The sequence below is a fragment of the Plecotus auritus genome (assembly GCF_963455305.1).
Source record: "Plecotus auritus genome assembly, chromosome: 4".
Classification (NCBI taxonomy): domain Eukaryota; kingdom Metazoa; phylum Chordata; class Mammalia; order Chiroptera; family Vespertilionidae; genus Plecotus; species Plecotus auritus.
Genome location: NC_137775.1, coordinates 50,377,756 through 50,399,007, shown reverse-complemented (window position 1 = coordinate 50,399,007; position 21,252 = coordinate 50,377,756). Strand labels below are relative to the sequence as shown.

The 21,252-nt window shown below is 39.0% G+C and overlaps 1 long non-coding RNA gene across 1 annotated transcript in view; it reads right to left on the bottom strand.

Annotated features, from left to right (window-relative positions):
- LOC308247492 overlaps positions 1-21,252 on the bottom strand; it is an 85,000-nt gene that overhangs the window by 41,286 nt on the left and 22,462 nt on the right. The window contains exon 2 of the long non-coding RNA XR_013960509.1: positions 7,349-7,462. This is a non-coding gene — a long non-coding RNA (uncharacterized lncRNA). The remainder of the gene's footprint in view (positions 1-7,348; positions 7,463-21,252) is intronic.

Below are 21,252 nucleotides of genomic sequence, written 5' to 3'. Positions count from 1 at the left end.
CTTTTTTTTTCTTTTTTTCCTCTCTCCATTAACCTGTTATTTGAAAAGAATTACTAAATTATAATTTTTAGGTGTTTCTCTATTCTCTATTCTATCTTCCTTATGAAATGGTAATACAGAAGGCCTTCAGAATTTTTCACTTTGTTCTTGAAAAGACTATGCCTATTACATACTAAATCAGAGAGTTCCCTCTTACTTTGAATAACAGACAAGAATATATATTTTATGAGGACTGCCAAAGTGAGCAAGATTCTATTAATCAAAAGGGTTTCAAGAAACAGAAAAAAATACATTACCAAAGACATAAAAATTAAATGTTGAAGGGGTGGACAATACACTGTTTGATTTTTATTCATTTTGACACCTGTTTTTTCCTTAGAGAACTGGACAAGCATGTATCTATTTTAAGTTTGTGTTGGTTCTTGGCGGGGGTGAAATCTGAAACTGGTCCCCATACATGGTGGTCACAGAGAGACCAAAGAAAGGGGCAGATCACTCTATATTGGCAAGTGGCAGTTTTAAAAAGCAAGGGAACTTACATATGAGGCTTGTCCCGAGTGACCATAAGATGAGTAAATCTCTGCACCCACTCATCAGAATCATAAATGTTCATATAGAGAGTTTACCAAGGTTTAGTCACATATACCATAGTCTTAGTAATACATTGCTCTCTGTGAGAATGGTGGGCAGGGTGTGCATTTCAAGGACAGACGAGGGGCCAGGAGCCTCTGATTGCCCAGATCCAGCTCACAGGTCAGCCAGCAATCACATCCTCTCCATGACCTCCTCCAACAGTTTGATTAGGTATTATTACCAGGAGACTTTCAGAAGTCTACGAAGACATCTTACCCTTTAAAGAATCTTCTCTGTCTGGTTTTCAGGCTATTACAGGAAACTGACAATCACATGGGATAGAGTCACAGAGCAGAAGATACAATGAGCATGTATATTTAACTGAGTGGTAACTATATAACAGATATTATATCAAGTGCTCCGAATGCATTGCTTTATTTAATCCTCACAACGATCCTGAATTAGGTACATTTGGAAAATAAATATTAGAGAGCTCTTGACCAGGATCTACATTTGGTACGTGACAGGGTCAGAACTCAAACTGTGTCTGTCTCCAAAGTGAAAACTCTTAACCACTATTTGTGCTGCTTCCATGGACATAAAAAAAGAAGTGAAGTGATAGAAAACCAGGAGGGGGAAAGTCACTAGAATCCAACAGCAGCTTTGCTACAGCTAAAACATTGATAAAAATTGGTTCAAAGTTAGCCATACTTTAAGATGATGGCAGTTTCTTAAATAAAATTTATTGTGAACTACTTTTGCATGGATAAATCAAGTTGTGTGTTTTTCTTTTCTCTGTAAGCCTAAATGCCTAAAAGAATCCTACAAAGACTTAGAGTACCTCTGGGTGGAATTTATGAATGCATCAATATGCATCAAAATAAGTCAGCCAGATTTTGTCCACAAAAATACCAAATGACTTATTTATTACTATTGTTTAATTATGTTTGGTCCCACTAGTGTGACAAAATTGGCCTTTTATTTTGGCATAAGATAAGTAAGTATTAATCAGCAAATTATAGGAAATTGGAGCCTCTAAGGCATATTTTAGAAACACAAAGAATTTTTGCTCACTTATAACCATCTGTAGGACAAATCTAGCAAATGAGAGGTCCTTACCTACTAGTAGATTAATCACATTAAATATGATACTTTTATGTACGATTGGAAATGTTGCCTGAATAAATCCCTTTCAGTATTAGTTAGGAAACGGGTGGCCTGAAATAGCTAACATCTCCAGATTTTCAGGGGCAGCATTTGGTTTCCCGACTTCCTGCAGTGATTCTCAAATTCAAACTGCCCACAACTTAAACCAATGACAGAAAAAAATTCATTACCAGCACTAGGAATAGTGTTGTGTTCACCGGTATGATGAATGCTAAATACATATACGATATGATTGTTAGACCAGAGCTCACAAATGTATATAAAAGTCACAGTCCCTCCTTTAACAAAAGCTCCCACAGACTATGACCTAGTTACCTCTAAATAAGCCATAGAACATAATGACAGATGAAAAATCAATGATCAAAATAAAAATAACCAACGGTATTGGTACAAATTGACTATATGTACTTCTTGGTATGATGCATTGAGGATCCTACATAAGCTTGCCAAAAATGCATAACCTGTATCAAATGAAAAAGCAAAATTAGACAAACTTAAAGTGAGGGAGATTCTACAAAATAATTGGCCTGTGTATTTCAACAATGTTAAGATCAATAAACACAAAGAAAAGCTAAAAAGTTTTTCCTGAATAAATGAGACTAACTATTAGTGAATGCAATGGGTAATCCTGGATTGGGTCCTGGGCTGTGAAAAAAAAATGGCTATAAAGAATATTTTGGGAGAAATTGATGGAATTTAAATAGATACTGTGAATTAAATATAAAACGATGTAAGAAATAAGATGAGCCTAGCCATTGTGGCTTAGTGGTTGAGTGTCAACCCATGAACCCGTAGGTCACGGTTCTAATTCTGGTCAGGGCACGTGCCCGGGTTGCAGGCTTGATACCCAGTAGGGGGCATGAGGCGGCAGCTGATCAATGATTCTCTCTCATCACTTATGTTTCTATCTCTCTCTCCCTCTCCCGTCCTCTCTGAAATCAACAAAAATAGATTTTTAAAAAAGAAGTAAGATGATGTAAGAACATATCTTTGTTTGGTAGAAGTTAACTATTTCTATAAAAATACTTAAGAGCAAAGAAGCCTGATACCTTTGAATTACTCTGAAATGATTAAAACATATTCTTATTTGTTTATTTTGCTTAAATATACATACTCTTATTTTTACAAAATGGGATTAAAGACTGTTCTGCAACTGGGTTTTTTGACTTAACAATGTATTTTGGAGATTTTTTCATGTATGAATATATATATATATATATATATATATATATATATATATATATATAATTCTATTCCTTTTAATGGTGTTACAGTATTCTACAGGCATTAATGGGTATTTAAGTAGTTTTGATTTTTTAATATTATAAACAACATGTTATTAACCTGTCTTATACTTGTATCTAATAAGCCTGTCCTTATATTTCTATAGAAACAGATTCTAAAGTAAAATTATTGGATCAAGGATATCAGCCATTTAAATACTGGTAGATGCCACCAAATCACACTCCAAAAAATCTGAATAAGTTACCCTTTCAACAGTGTAAGAGTGTCCTGTTTGCCCACAGACTCCTCACCACTGAGTATTAACTTTTAAAAGTGTATCCAACTTATGTTTATTATTATTTTAATTTTGTTTTTAGAAATTACTGGAGAGGTTGAACTTTTTAAAAATGTATACATTGGATCCAGCTGGTGTGGCTCAATGGTTGAGCACCAACCCATGAACCAAGAGGTAACCGGTTCGGTCAGGGCACACGCCTGGGTTTCAGGCTGGATACCCAGTTGGGAGCTTGCAGGAGGCAGCCGGTTGATGTTTCTCTCTCATTGATGTTTCTATCACTCTACTCCTCTCCCTTCCTTTCTCTCCAGAAATATAAATAAAAGCATATTTTAAAAACTAAAAATAAAAAATGTATGCATTGGCCATTCGCAAATGCTTTAAAATATCTACGTTTATCATTTGCCTTTTTTTCTTTTTGCAATTTTCTTATTGAATCATAAAAGCTTTCTCTGTATTATGGTTATTATTCCCTTGTTGCATCTAAACTAATAAAAACACGCACTTTTTTTCACCCTGTACTTATCCTTTACTTCTATGATGTCTATTAATATTTTCAAGTTTTTTGTAATGAACTCTTTCAATCTTTATGTATTCTAGGTTTTACATCTTGTTTAGGAAGGTTTCCCTAGCCCTAAATTCTAAAAATATTCTTCCTCATTTTATTCTTTACTTTTTAAAATATTTAGATCTAATCTACTAATAATTTTATATAGAATAAAGTAGCTATTGAAATAAAATTTGTTTCCAAATACATGTCTACTTCTGTTTCATTTAATACTCTTTCTTTATTTAAATTTGAAATTTAATCTTTCATATACTAAATTCCCACATGGATATCACCTGTTTCTGTTCTTTGCTATATTTCAGAAACAATATTGTGCTAGTTTAGCTCTATGATGTATTACAGTATGTCAGGATGATGCCCTCCTTCCACTCCTTGCCTTATACATGTGGTACAGTAGTTAAGAGCACAGACTCCAGAGCCGGTCCTGGCCATAGTACTTCCTCCCCACTGTCATGTCAGTTTAATTTTACCCCACATTCTTTATCTGTAAAATTTGCAAGAGTATAGGATTATCATCTCCATTATATGATTGCTAGAATTATAGGATTGGTACAGATAAATGAGTTAGCATGTGGACAATAAATAAATGACTTAGCATGTGGAAAATGATTAGGTCAGCATTATTGTATAATAAATATTCTATAAATGTTACCTATTACTGTTATCTCCTTACATTTTATTTTTGAAAGCTATGGTCATTTTTTTGCAATTTTTCCTTTCTATATACTTTGACATAATATTTCCAATTTCCATAAATATGTATTACCATTTATTCGTACTTTTTTATGAGTACTAGATGAATTATACCTGAAAAACTTTTTGTGTAGCTTGGAATTGTTGAGCAATGGAGCCCTGTCTTCATATGACAGTTTAAATAGAGTCCAATATATCACTTCATTTATGTGGTTAAAGCTGCCCACTCCTACTACCCACAAACAGTTCCCAGGACTCTGAAGAGAATAGTCTAGAAATCTCTGCTCTAAAATAATTTTTGTCTTATTACACAATCTCTTAACACACACATGCTTTGTTTCAATAAGCTGTGACTGAGTTGCTGTGCTTTTTTATCTTAAAGGAAGTTGTCATTTGGTGTACTTCATAAGGAAAACATCTCTAGATGATATTCCAGAAATTTCAATTTCAGAAAAAAAAGCAGTAAGTGACCATCATTCTCATCAGTTGCAAGGCTACATTTTACTAGAAATACATAATAGAATCATGTGTATCATATGAAAGAATTTTTATTCAACTAAATTCAGTAAAGCTTATTTGTATAAATTCACACTGAAACATATGGTTAGGTGAGATGATATTATAATTACATCCACATCACTATGGTAAGTATGCTAACCACATTAGTCTTTGGTATTAAATACACTACTACAGTTTGTGGTCCAGTAGTAGTGCTATTATTGGTTGTCTTCTTGATTTAATATAAACAACTCCCTAAACTCTAAGTAATCTAATCAGCCTTCTCTATTTTCTGTTTATGTCATCACGTCTGTTGCTAAAAATACAATCCACTAGTTATTGTCATAAACATAGTTTGCTGACTACCAGCTGTTATAATAGGCTGTATCTGTTCTATTGTTATGCTTTGTTCAACCAAGTGACAGCATGAACTTGCATCTAAAACACAGTTATTGTACACTGCAGGCCAAAACATAGGCTAGCTCTGGAGCATGAGCTAATAGTGCAGACATGGGATAACAGTGAATGGCTCTCTGGGCTCCAAATGACTAAGACAACTTTCCAGTTCATCCCAGAGAAGTACAATGTAACATTATCACAGCAATGCATCTATCTGTGAGTCTTAGCTCTCAATGAGCGCATTGCAGAGATTGTGGCTGGTTAGTCAGTTTTTGAATGTTGCACACAGCTTTGCTTGTGTGAGAATAAAAGGGACCACAGATAGAACTGTTATTTTAAGAGGAATACCAATAGTCGGTATCCTGATGCATTGTGACGTCAAAGTATATAATGTCACAGAAAATAATGGATGACTTTCAACAAAGGACTATTGTGTTGAGCCATGCTAGGTACTTTGAGCCATTTGAAAAGGAAATAATGAATTTGAATTATCCTCTGAGGATAGTCCTCCTACATGCCCTTATAGTTATGTGGCTAACATAACATACAGTATATTTTACTATGTAGAGATTCAAAGCAATGTGTGTTTTTTTTTTGTTGAATAATAAACAATAACTGCAAAACTTTGAAGAGTCTTTAGAATTCACTTAAATCTTTGAGCATTTCTTTGCTCCAAAATCAACTGTATCTCTCTCTCTCTCTCTCTCTCTCTCTCTCTCTCTCTCACACACACACACACACACACACACACACACACAGACACACACACACACACACACACACACACACAGTATGATTATATCTCCATTTGACATGCAGGTTAAAATGAATGAGTCTTAGCAATAAAAAAATGTTGGATAATATCACAACTAACACTTCTGGAGGTGAATTCAAATCAATCTGTCTAATTTCACAGCCTCTAACTAACCACCTAACTTGAAATCATTCTTGTCTCATTATAATTTCAATTTCCCCCCCAATCCAATTCTCTTTAATTTCTTCACTTGTTTTGATTATCTCTCAAAATATATATAGCAAACCTCAAATGTAAACCTCCAAGATGAAACAAAGTTAACATCTTGGCACATTTACCGGTACTTCATTTTTTAAAATATAAACAAAACAAATCCTATCTAATAAAGAGGAAATATGCTAATTGACCATCATGCCCTCACAAAGATGGCAGCACCCACAGCCACAAGATGGTGGTGTCCAGACCGCTTAGCCCCGCTGGGGCAGCAGGTGCACAGCCCAGCTGGGCCCGCCCTGGCAGGCCTGGCTGCTCCGCACACCTGCCTCCAGAGTCCCTCAGTCCCCTCAGCCCCCCAGCCCCCCAGGGCCGGCCCGAGGTGCAGGCAAGACTTGGATGGCGGCTGCCCAGGTGCCCAGGGTCACCCGAGGCTCAGGTAACTAGGGCCGGCCGAGGCTTGCGCTGCTGGCAGCAGCAGCGGCAGAGGTGTGATGGGGGCATTGACTTCCCCTGATTGCCGGGTCACCTCCCACCCCTGAGGGCTCCCAGACTGTGAGAGGGGTCAGGCCAGGCTGAGGGACACCCCCGCTCCAGTGCATGGATTTTCATGCACCAGGCCTCTAGTTATATAGATAATGTTGAATTCCCTGGTGTTTGATTCTTGATCATGTACTTACTAGAGGCCTGATGCATGAAGATTCGTGCAAGAATGGGCCTTTCTTCCCCTGGCTGCCTGCACCGCCTTTGCTCTGGCCGGAGCCTCCTATCTGCCTTCGCTCCGGCCCAGAGCCACCTTTCCACCTTCCCACTCTACCCAGAGGCCCAGAGCTGCTGGGGTGGTGCAGAACACCTGCATTATCGCCATGGCAATGACGGAAGTGTCCCACCCTGCCCCCTGCCACTCAGCACCTGCATATGCAAATTAACCCACTATCTTTGTTGGGTTAATTTGAATACTCACTTCTGATTGGCTGGTGGGCGTCATGAAGGTACGGTCAATTTGAATTTTTCTCTTTTATTAGTGTAGATTATTTCTTCTCCAGAGACAACCACTATCATGAATTTGGAGTGTATTCTGAAAAACAGTATTTTTAATTCTTGTAGTACATGTATATTATCTATAAGCCATCAGCATTGATTAATTATGTCTTTATCTACATAAATGGTATCACATTGGGCAAATGTTTCTACAACTTCCTTTTTTCAACTTGACATGTAATCTAGTTGATCTAACAGTTGTATAACAACATATTTATGTTTTACTTATTTATTTCCAATTGATGAATATTTAGAGATCAAACTTAACTTTCAAAAAAGTCATAGCAGTCTTCTTCATATCTCCTTGTGCACATACAACTAAAATACATTCTCAATGGTCAGTGCCCACATTGTCCAGTTAATTATTAAACATACAACCCCTTTGTACAATGTACCTTTGTCCAACATTATATCAATATAATATTCTATCAGACACGTACACATAGGCCTATTTCTCCATATTTGACAATACTAAATTCTATTGAAAAAAACTTTTTATTGTTTTATCTATCATTGTTATGAACTGAATGTGTCTCCATAAAACTCATAGTTGAAATTTTAACCGTCAGTATGATAGTAGTAGGAGATAGGGCCTTTGAGAGGTGATTAGGCCATGAAGATGGAACCATCATGAATGGGATAGTGTTCTGATAAAAGAGGCCCCAGAGAGCTCTTTTGCTCTCTACCATATAAGAATACTGGTATAATGAGAAAACAGCCATCTGAATCAAAAAGTGAACCTTCACCAGACACTGAATTTGCTGGCATATTGATATTGGATTTTCCAGCTTCTAGAACTGTGAGAAATAAATGTTTGTTGTTTAAGTCAGCTAGTTTATGGTACTTTTGTCATAGCAGTTTGAACAAACTAAAACACACACATACACATGTATATATGTATACATCCTACATAATAAAAGCCTAATATGCTAAGTGTCCCGTGGTCTAGTTGTCCATTCAACCAATCAAAGCATAATATGCTAATGATATGCTAAGGCTGCTCAACTGCTCGCTATGATGTGCACTGACCACCACGGGGCAGATGCTCTGCCTAGTAGGTTAGCTTGCTGCTGGGGTCTGGCCGATTGGGACTGAGCGAGATGGGCCAGACACGCCCTGGAGCCCTCCCACAGTCCCTCCCCTGCTGGCAAGTCTCTCAACGGGTCCCTCCCCAGCCCCGATCATACACAAGTGGGGTCCTCGGCCTGGACTATACCCTCTCACAATCCGGGACCCCTCAGGAGATGTCAGAGAGCTGGTTTGGGCCCAATCCCAAAAGCCAGGCAAAGGGATCCACAGGTGCATGAATTCATGCACCAGGCCTCTAGTACATATATATTTAAAGAATAGCAAATTGATAGAACTTACCACTTATCACTAAGGTTAAAAAAAAGAACACGATTGGTGCCTTCAAGTTCTGTGTCTCTACCAAATCACATTACGTTATCCTCTAGAACAGGGGTGGGCAAACTTTTTGACTCGAGGGCCAAAATGGGTTCTTAAACTGGACTGGAGGGCCGGAATAAAAGCATGGATGGAGTGTTTGTGTGAACTAATATAAATTCAAAGTAAAGGAGCAGAGGGGAGAGCAAGAGAACCCTCCGCTCTTTTGGCTCTGCAGGCCCGATAGAACAGCCGAACGGGCCGGATCCAGCCCACGGGCCATAGTTTGCCCACGGCTGCTCTAGAATAACTTTTATGTTCATCATTTTCTTTTTCAATATAGATTTTTTAAAATTAATTAATTAATTTTTAATCCTTACCCAAAGATATGTTTATTGATTTTAGAGAGTGGAAGGGAGAGATAAAGAAAAAGAAAGAGAGAGAGAGGGAGAAACATCGATGTGAGAGAGAAACATCAATTGGTTGCCTCCCCTATATGCCTCACCTGGGAATAGAACCTCCAACCCAGGCATGTGCCCTGAACTGAATGAATCATTTAACTTCCAGTGTAGAGGACAATGCTCCAACCAAGTCACATTGGCTAGGGCCATATAGATTTATATTGATTTTATATAATACTAGAGGCCTGGTGCACGAAATTCAACCCAGCCTGCACCCTCTCCAATCTGGGACCCCTTGAGGGATGTCCGACTGCCCGTTTAGGCCCAATCCCAGTGGATTGGGCAGTCGGACATCCCTCTCACAATCCAGGACTGCTGGCTCACAATGCAGGACTGCTGGCTCCCAACCACTCACCTGCCTGCCTGCATGATTGCCCCTAACTGCTTCTGCCTGCCAGCCTGATCACCCCCTAACCACTCCCCTGCCAGCCTGATCGATGCCTAACTGCTCCCCTGCTGGCCTGATTGCCCCTAACTGCCCTCCCCTGCTGGCCCGGTAACCCCAAACTGCCCTACCTTGCCAGCCTGGTCCCCCCCAACTGCTCTCCCCTGCAGGCTTGGTCCCCCCCACCAACAGTCCTCCCCTGCAGGCCTGGTCTCCCCCAACTGCCCTACCTTACAGGCCTTGGTACCCCCCAACTGTCCTCCCCTGCCAGACTGGTCGCCCACAACTGCCCACCTCTACCAGCCTGTTCACCCCTAACTGTCCTACCCTGCAGGCCTGGTCCCTCCCAATTGCCCTTCCTCCCCTGCAGCCCTGGTCACCCCTAACTGCCCTCCTCTGCTGCCTGGTCACCCCTAACTGCCCTCCCCTGCTGGCCATCTTGTGTCCACATGGGAGCGACCATCTTTGGCCACATGGGGGCGGCCATCTTGTGTGTTGAAGTGATGGTCAATTTGCATATTACTCTTTTATTAGATAGGATTACTTACAAAAGTACCTATTAAATGACACAAATATTTTAAAAAAATTAGAAAAGGTATTAACAAAAGTATACTTTTACTATATGTATAACTAGAGACTCAGAAAGAGAGGCAAGAGCAAGTGGAGTAGTGGCAATATTTAAAGATACAATGGCTGAGAATATTCCAAAACTAATGAAGAAATTTAACCCACCAATTTAAAAAGTTCTATAGACCAAGTAAGATATATACAAGCATCATATTTAGGCAAGCTATAGTAAAAGTATTGAAAATCAAAACAAAAAGAAACTCTTAATAGCAGACAGAAAAAAAGAAGATATACTATATTTAAAGTAAAATTAAAAATACAGACTTCTCAACAGAAACAGGAGAAACTTTTAAAAAAATAAAAAGACATCATTATAACACACTGAAGAAAAACAATGATCAGCTTTGATTCTATATCTAGATAAAATATCCTTCAAAGTCAAAATGAAATAAAAAATGTTTTCAGACAAAATAAAAAACTCTATTACTAGTATTCTATACTAAAAGAAACACTAAGGAAATAATTTAAGCTTAAGAAAATTATTTCAAATGGAAACATAAGGTTGCAAGAAAACAGACCAATAAATAAAAAGGATAAATATTGGGTAGCCATAAAGAAATATTGACTATGAAATGTTACATCGGAAAACTTTATATGATCTAGTCTACCATGTAAGCAATTTCAAAATGCTGCTCCATCTTAACAATAAGCAAAAAGATGAGCAAACTGAAAAATCAACAACTTTTCTTAGATCCATCAGAGAAGTAAAGTCATAGAGCAAACTGATGCCCTAAAAATTAAAGAGACAGTCAAGTAAATACATAGAATCCCAATTTACTGGTGCAGGAATCAGCAAGCGAAAACCTCTGCCAGAACTAGTGCTGGGGGTAGGAAAATCTGAACTGTAGTTGACAAATTGCTGGAGGTTCAGTGTGCTCAAATCTGAGTTAAAAACTTTAAGGAGACCCAGTCATAGGGGAGCCCTCAAGCTTGTGTGCTTTACAAATGCAACATGAACTTGACAAATGCAACAAATACCATATATGCTGTGATACAGGATGTTCATGGTGGGGAATATTGGGTGTAGTGGGGCGATTGTGGATCTGTGGGAATCCTCTATACATTATACTCAATTTTACTATGAACTTAAAGCTGCCTAAAAATTAAATATTACTAATTCACACTACACTAATAAAGTTTTTTTTGGCTTCTGAGGGCTTACAGTGTTCTATTTTGGACTTTGGTGGCAGTCCATAGGTGCTAGCTGTCTAAAGTAAACTACATACCTAATTAACTTTTCTGTATTTGTTATATTTTCAAAAGAAAAGAAAAGATGTACAAAGAAAGTGAGAAATTGGTTAACAAAAATGCAGAGAAATTAAAGTAGGGGACTAGGGAAAAGCATCCAAGTTGCTTTAAAATTATTAATGTTTTATTATTGAACTTGTTTGTGGGAACTTAAGTATTACTTTTTATTATTTTCTTTAAAATATAAATATTTTATATGTACTATGTATATTTCACAGTAAAATAATAAATACAAGTATAGTTGACCCTTGAACAAAACAGGTTTCAATTTCATGGTTCTACTTATATGCGGATGTTTTTCAATAAATACAATTTTCTTTTCCTTGATGATTTTCTTAACATTTTATTTTCTCTATCTTACTTTATTCTAAGAATACAATAAGTATATAATACATTTAACATACAAAATATGTGTTAACTGTTTACATTATCAATAAGGCTTCTGATCAATAGTGGGCTATTAGTTAAGTTTTTGGGGAGTCAAAAATTATATGTGAATTTAATTCCTAACCCTCAATGTTGTTCAAGGGTCAATTGTATTCTTTGTTTAAATAATTTTATTTTATTTTTTAATGTTTTATTGATTTTACAGAGAGGAAGGGAGAGGGACAGAGAGCAATATCAAGGAGAGAGAAACATTGGTCAGCTGTCTCCTGCACACCCCCTACTGGGGATGTGCCCACAACCAAGATACATGTCCTTGACCAGACCTGAACCTGGGACCCTTCAGTCCACAGGTCAATGCTCTATCTACTGAGAAAAACCAGCCAGGGCTGTTTAAATAATTTTAAATAATATTTTAAACTTAAAAGGCTAATTGAAGGTAAACAAAAATTAGACTGTAAATGAAGATAATTTTTTCAAAAAGTTTTATTATAAAGCTGGACCAAAAAAATGGGAATTTGACATGAAAGAAGAAAAAGATACAAATAGAGTTTAAAATAAAGACAGGTGATATAAAGAATATTTATTTAGATGTTGTTGAGAATAATCCTGTAAACAGAGCATTATGATGAAGAAAACAAATAGAAACTGTAAAAAGAAGTCCCTATAGTAACTCAACTTGTCATGAGAGCAAAAAGTATAAATGAAAATAGTGGTCTGACTCCCTACTTCTATGCTAGAGCAATCAAGTAATTACTTTTTATTTATGTGTTTGTTTGTTTATTTAAATAAATTATATTTTAAAATAAATTTTTAAAAATATAAAAAAATAAGTCCTTATAAACTGAGAAGACTACGGAACCAGAGTTTAAAACAAAGACAGGATATACAAAGAATATTTGTATATGTTGTTGAGTATAATCCTCCAAACAGGGTATTATGACGAAGAAAACAGAAATAGGAGCTGCAAAAGAAGTCCCTGATAAAAGTAGGGAACCAGAGTTAAAAGAAAGTTTTGACCTTTAATAGAAGTGTCCTTTGGGTAAGAAAATCAGAAAGTTACTGTTGGTTGCTTCATTTTCACAATGATAATTTCCTGAGAGTTGAATTGATGTGGAGCTTCCAGAAATAAGAGGATGACATTTTTGTCTAAGAGAATATTCATAGATATAATGTTTTGTCTGTACTGTACTTTAAATGTTCATGACTTGGGGGTTCATTTGTCAAATTACAGAACCAGGCTGACTGGTTTTCCATTTGGCAGTGAATGAGAAATAGAACTGTCAGATTGAATGAATATTTATTTTTGCATATTCGGGACAAATACACACATGCACACAGATACACAAGACAATTTTCTTTAAGAGTATGATAAAGAGTGAAGAGATTGATGAGAAAGAAAAGGCAGAAATTTTTGACAAAACTTTCAGAATTTTGATCAGAAAGGGATAAGAAAGAAAAAAATGGTGACTGAAACAATAAGTCTGATTAAAGGATATTTTAAAGTTTAATTTAGTTGCCGTTTTTTATTAAGATGGTGTTGTGGGTTGAACTGTGTCAACCCCCCCCCCTTCAACACTCCCCCCCAAAAATAAGATATGTAGGAAGTTCTAACTCAGTACTTCAGAATATGGCCTTATTTAGAACCGAGGTTATTGTAGATGTAATTAGTTAAGATGACAACAAAATGCAGTAGAGTGTGCCTCTAATCCAATATGACTGGTGTCTTTATAAGAAAATGACCATGTGAAAAGACACACATAGCGAGAATGTGATAATGAAGGTAGATATTGATTGGATTTGTGAGCCGCAAGCCAAGGAACTCCAAAATTGCCAGCAAACCACTAGAAGCCAAGGAAGGTTTTCCCTACGGATATCAGAAAGAACACGGCTCATGGGCACCTTGATTTAGGGCTTTTGGCCGCCAGAACTGTGAGACCATACATTTCTGTTGTCTAAGCCACTCCATTTGTGGTACAGTAAGTAGTTATAGGAAATGAATATCAATGGGATACTCGTTTAAATGTTGGAAATGGGTCACCAGGAAGTGAAACGGTGGAGACAGATACGGAAGGATCTACTGGTGGAGTGAGTTTCTGGAGGAGAAGGTGGGAAAGGCTAACTCTTAACTCCAAGAATGGTCTTAGGAGAAAAGACACTTCGTGAATTTAGTGGGAGGAAAGAAGGAAAGTGAGGTAGTTCCTATCTGTCATTCTCACTTTCTCTAACACTTATGAGGAGAATTCATCTCTGATCATGAGCATGGCCCTGATTTTATAGGAGACGAGAGAAGAAAATCTGAAATAGCTTCTGGGGAGAATGAAAGAAAGCTAACAGTCTCTACAAGACTATGAGTCTCCCCATTCAAAGTAAAGCTCTAATAAATTTGCAGTTTGGTTTGGTTTCAAGCCAATACAAACTTGTACTTCTTTTTATCTGTTTTACTTTAAAAGAATAATTTGGCAATACACATTTTATTAAATTTAAAACCAATAATAGATATTTATGTGTTTTTGTCCTCCAATGTCGTCTAGGAAAACCATTCATTAATTCTAATAATTGTACTCACATTGTTGATGTTCTAGATTTGTGTATCATCAGTAAAAAATGTGAATTAAAGCTGGTGAAAGCTACATAAACAAACTAGGCAGAATTCCCATCGTATCTATAAAATTGACTAGCCCTTGAGTTTATTTTAATATACATGGTCATTCATTAGGTAAATGACATACTAATATTTTATGGTTTAGTGTGTGTGTAGAAACAGAGTTGTTTATTAGCATATTTAAGGATTTATTTTTTAATTTTTTTTCTTTATTGATTAAGGTATTACCGTGTTTCCCCAAAAATAAAACATCCTCTGAAAATAAGACCTACTTACAGGTTTCCTTCTGAGTGAAATATAAGGCATCCCCTGAAAATAAGGCCCAGGCTCTGTCTCAGAATGAAAATTAATTTACCCTAAACTGGTCGCTAGGGCCGCCCCAACTGGCATCTAGCAACCAGTGACATTATGCGGAGTCCTGACGTCACTGCTGTGTGGAGGCGGAGTGGAGGTCGGAGTGAGCGGTGAGTGCGGGGCGGGAGAGAGGAGGAGACTTTCGCACATGCTTGTAGAAGAACAGGAGGATTAGAGCGGACGGGATGTGGCAAAGGTGGTGAGTGCTGGTCTGTCTCTGGTGACACTACCTGATGCTCGCGGCCACCTTCATGATGACTGAAGGTTCTCAGTCAGTGGCAGACCCTGCTCCAGCTCAGATCCAGGCCCCAGCAAGCCCAGTGACAGTCCCCAGGCAGGCCCCAGGGGGTAAATGTCTGATAAAGGGGTAGGGGGGATGTCTGGTGAAGGTGTTCAGTGGCACAGGGGTGGGGGGAGGGGGATCACTTAAAATGACACAGGAGGATCAAAAGGGGTTACTAAAATGGTAATCCCCCCTCTGATTCTCCTGTGCCATTTTGATTCCCCCCTCTGATCCCCCCTGTGTCATTTTGAGTGATCCCCCTCCCCCCACCTTGATACCCCAATTCCTTTTTTTTTACCCCTAAAAATGAGCGCAAAAAGAAAAAGCTACTCCGTGGAGTACAAGAAAGGAATCGTGGAAGACTCTTGGGGCCAAAATCTTACTGCTTTCTGCAAAGAGAAGATGTTGAGTATCCGATTGGTCCAAAAATGGCGAGCAGAGTTTGTAACCTCATTGAACAAGTGGACAAGGGAAATGCTAAAAAGCGCAAGTGTGGATCAAGTCGGCAACCATTATTTTCCGAGCTGGAAGACCTGATCTGTGAATGGGTTGTTGACAGGAGAGCAAAGGCTTTGGTTGTGAATAGGGCTCAGATTCAAGAATTTGCCCTTGCAATGGCACCACAGTTTGACATAGCCCCCGAAGACTTCAAAGCATCACAACACTGGCTGGATAATTTCCTTCAGCGAAGTGAACTGTCTTTAAGAAGATCTACAACATTGTTTAGGTTGGAAGATACTCAAGTTATTAAGCGAGCACTTGCATTCAGGTTCTTTATTGATGATGCTGACTTCTTTAAATACAATCTTTCCAACATGATTGCTATGAATGAAACTGCAGTGTTTATGGGCCAATCATCTCAAACAACAATTGAACAGCGGGGTGCTTCCTTGGCATACATTCCCTCCACTGCTTACGAAAGTGCACGTGTTTCCTGTATTTTGGCAATTCGTCTGGATGGCACTAAAATCCCACCTTTAATCATTTCTAAGGGCAAGAAGGAAAAGATTGAACGTGTTTTGGGCGTTTTTATTCTTGAAACTGAAAAAGCCTGGGCCACACAAGCAGTTATAAGGAAGTGGGTCGATTTAATGCTGCCGCTTGTTATGCAAGGGAGCCAAAGAGGTCTGCTAGTCTGGGATGCAGCCAGCACTCACCGCGCTAAAGACATGAAGACATTTCTTCACGAAAGAAAAACAGATCAGATAATGATTCCCGCAAGAATGACAGCCTATCTCCAGACTCTTGATATTGCAATAAACAAGCCATTCAAAGACAATTTGCACATGGAAATTAATGACTACAATGAAAATAGAATGGAGAGAAATCAGCGTGGAAACTTTGTGAAACCTAAACTGCAAGAAGTTGTGACTTGGGTGAAGAATTCATGGGAGAAAATCACTGACAGTGCATTGCAAATGCACCGCGAGCAGGCTACCTTGACAAGAAGTACTCATTTAAAGACAGTGCTATTGCTAAACATGAGAGATTTGGTCCACTGATTCTGAAAGAAATGGAGTCACAAGAAATTCACCAGGAAATTCAGGAATTGGATTGTTATGATGATGTTCCAGAAGATGATGACATGATTGTCATTGAATAAATGAGTAAATTCTTGATACTGTAGGATTCGCAGTTTGTCTGGTTTGTGTTGACAACTACCATACTACCGTACCATATACAGGTAATAAATTTCCTTTATTTTCATTTAACAATAAATGTGTACCGTATTCTTCTTCATGGAAAAATAAGACATCCCCTGAAAATAAGACCTAGCATGTCTTTCGAGGCAAAAATTAATATAAGACACTGTCTTATTTTGGGGGAAACATGGTACATATGTGTCCTTATACCCCCATTGTCCCCCCACCCCCCACTGATACCCTCACCCCCCTGGTGTCTGTGTCCATTGGTTAGGCTTATATGCATGCATACAAGTCCTTTAGTTGATTTCTCCCCCTTACCCCCCACCTTCCCAATATAGTTAAAAGCATCCAGTTAACAAAAATATGTAATGACAAGCCAATATGGAATTTTGAGAGGATTTTTATTGGTTTTTTGAGACACAGGTTTAGGATTATATTTAATTTTCATCACCCTGATCCACATCATTAAATACATGTTTAATTAGCTATATGTCTGGGAAATATAAAAGAGAGACTCGATTCATACAGAGAAAAAAACAGAGCTCAGCATAATACAAAATATAAACATTTAAAATGAAAGGGGTAACTAACCACTAGGAAAAAACATATAATGATAAACAATAAATTAAGCCCACATTATTTTTGATGGAGTTACTAGTTCATTGGTTGAAAGTAATATATGGTTGTAATAAAGATACAATCAAGTTGATTAGAAATTAAAATGATGAACTAATATGGTGCTGTGTTGGAACTGCAAATATATAAAATGCTGCAGAAAAAAAATACCAAAATCTTTATTTTCTAAAGGTCAGCCTCATTCATATTCATATTCCCCAATTCCCTCCTCAAAGCTCTTCCTCTCCTGAGTAATGAGGTTATATAACTGCAAGGCACAGGCTGTGCAACCCTCATTCACGTTTGGAATCCCACTCTACCAGTCACTAGCTTTGTGACCTTGGACAAGTTACTTTTTCTCCATCTCATAAATTTTTCTTATTTAAAAAATGGACCTTATACCATTGCTGTGAGTATTAAATAAATTAATAATTAAAAGCATTTAGAGCAGATCCTGGTACAAATTAAGACCTAGATAAATATTTAAAATAATTGTGCTATATACCCTGTCTCAGGTAATAGAATCACATGTACTCAGCTGCATGAACTAGAAATCTGTCAGCTTTAAATCCCACCTTCTCATCACATGTATGTCTTAAATAATTTGTGAACATATTCCTTGGCCTACTTTTCAATATTCTAGCTTTAGATTGTCTTCAGTGTCTAACCTGGACAATTTGAGACTCTAACTCTAATTCGAATCCTACTTACCCACACTCAAATCTGTTTCCACATCTCTTACTATACCTTCTCCCCTTCACACTCCCAAAGTCTCCCATATCCAAATGTAATCATGTTGCTTCTTTTCTTAAAAGACAAAAAAAACTTCCAAGATAAAGTCCAAATTCAACATCATTTCACATCAATTACAGTATGAAAGGTCACTGTTTTCTGAACCTGTTCTGCTATTTCATACCTCACTTGTTCTGCACTACTCTCCCTCCATCTGCCATTGGGGTTCCTTTCCCTTTCTTCTCTACTTAATTATGTTCTCCTTCCCTTCCCACTGTGCTTAAGTCACTCTTCCTCTTTGACCTCTTGGCAGAATTATTCTTTAATAACAACAAGAGCAGCAATAACAGTAGCTGATGTTAATCTATAATTATGTGTCATTCACTATTACAGAGACAGATGTTACCTCATTAGCTCCTCAAAATAATCCCATTATGTAGGTACTGTTATCAGCCTCATTAAAGATGAGAACTGTGCAGGAGAGTTTGATCCTTGTCCAAGGCCACTTGGCTGGTGATATATGGAGCACACTTTGTTGAAAGTATCACAAATGTCCTCTTTTACTCCCCATTGATCCCCCCTCCTCCCCACTCCTGTTCCCTCCCCAGGCCTTCACCTCACTATTGACTGTGTCCATGGGTTAACGATATCCTATCTAATAAAAGAGTAATATGCAAATTAACCATCACTCCGTGACAAGATGGCCGTGCCCATAGCCACAAGATGGTGGCTCCCAGTCCTCTCAGGCCCGCCGGAGTCCCCCAGTCCCAGGGAAGGCTGCCGCTGAGAGCCGGCAGCATAAGCGGCCTGGCGGAATGCTGCGCAGAGGCCCTCCTGACCCTTTATAAAAAACAAAAACAATTTCACTCCCCATGGAGTGATCCCCCACACACACACCTGCAGCCTTGGGTCTTAGCTTTGGAAGTGCCCGTACCCCCACGGAGCAATCCCCCTCCCAGGGGCAGCCTGGGGTGTCAGCCTGGGGGGCGGCCGCACCCCCACGGAGTGATCCCTCCTGCCACACCTATAGCCTCAGGGTCTCAGCCTCAGAAGCACCTGCGACTGGGTGAGTGATCCTGCCCCACTGGCAGCCTAGGGGAGTCTGCCTTGGAACTTCCCTTGCCCCCAGTGGAGTGATTGGAGATGGGCAGGGGGGTATCTAGGTGATGCTGCCCAGCAAACCTCTGCCATTGGGTGGAAACTTCTGACCAGGTTAGGGAGGTAAATGGGTTTTGTTTAAAATCTTTACAAACCACAAAGGAAATGTCTGAGGCAGGGTTTCACATTGGAAGTAACTTACAACTAATTTCTGAAGGCAAACGGGGACATTGCAGTTACATTACTGGAGAGTACCCCGAGGTCCGGAGGTTGGCTCTGCAATGGCAGTGGCGGGCGCTCTCCCCCCTGGTTCCTCAGCACCTCGGGCAGGGCTTGAGCCCACCCAGGAAGGCCTTTTCCCCTACAGTTTTCACCAAGGCAGGGAGGTTTTGTAGACATGAATAAGAAGTGCCCACGCACAAGTCCTGAAGATGCCGGGGCCGGCAGAATGACAAACAAACCGGGAAAAGAGCAAAACCAGAAACACCACCGATCCCAACATAGATCATCTTTTTCTTCAGATGACGGTGTGTTTCCCTCTTCTTCATCTTCTGGAAGTGAGACAGATTCAAGTACTGACGATTCTACCAACGGAGAAGTTAAGAGAAAGAGAGGACAGAAAAGGAATCAAAGGAGAAAAGGAAGAAAGGACAGAAGATGAAACATCAAGAAAGAGAAGGAAAAAAGGAAGAAACAACCACATGATATCACCTTTCCAAGGTCTCATGAAATTCCTGTTTAAGGAGTTTATTTTATGACACTTTTAGTTTGGGTTTACATTTTTACTGGTTTGTCAAGACCACAGCAGATACACTGTCCAATATGTTTTTTTAAAAATATATTTTACTGATTTTTTTACAGTGAGGAAGGGAAAGGGATAGAGAGCTAGAAACATCTATGAAAGGAAATATCGATCAGCTGCCTCCTTGCACACTCCCCACTGGGTATGTGTCCCCAACCAAGGTACATGCCCTTGACCGGAATCGAACCTGGGACCCTTGAGTCTGCAGGCCGATGCTCCATCCAGTGAGCCAAACCAGTTAGAGCTGTCCAATATGTTAAAGAAAAACCCTATCTAATAAAGATGAAATATGCAGGGGAGGGCATTTGGGGGTGACCGGGCTGTCAGGGGAGGACAGTTGGGGACGATTGGGCCTGCAGGGGAGCAGTTAGGCGTCGATCAGGCTGGCAGGGGAGTGGTTAGGGGTGATCAGGCTGGAAGGCAGAAGCGGTTAGAGGCAATCAGGCAGGCAGGTGAGCAGTTGGTAGCCAGCAGTCCCAGATTGTGAAAGAGATGTCCGACTGCCTGTTTAGGCCCGGGCAGTCAGACATCCCCCAAGGGGTCCCAGATTGGAGAGGGTGTAGGTTGGGCTGAGGTACAACCCTCCCCCGCACAAGCCAGTGCACAAATTTCGTGCACCAGGCCTCTAGTATGTATATGAGTTCTTTGGTAGATCTCTTCCTTCCTGCCACCCCATTTCCCTCTGATAATTCTCAGAATGTTTTGAGAGCCAAAGCTACTAGTACTGCTTCCTAATTATAATACCCAAGCATAGCACATTGTATTATCAGAAAAGTATACATCTGTCTCTTCAAAAATAGTTACTTCTCACAGACACTAGGAAGGTGAAGGCATGTGCGGGAGGGCAGAGGTGGTCAGGGAGAGGTCAATGGGGGAAAAAGGAGACATATGTAATACTTTAAACAATAAATAATTTAAAAATAGTGACTTTTCATATTGGTGCCTTTATTGTCTAATTCAGTACCAGTAACACAGAATGCACAATCTACAATAATCTATAATAATAAAAGCATAATATGCTGATTAGACCAGACATCCTTCTGGATGACCTTCTGGACGAAGCCAGGGCTGCGAGGGCAGAGGGAAGCCAGTGCCAGCAGTTGGGGGAAGGAAGGCCTACTCTTGCATGAATTTCATGCATCCGGCCTCTAGTAATTAATAAAAGAACAATAAATGAGTCAATGAATGAATGAGAACAGATGGA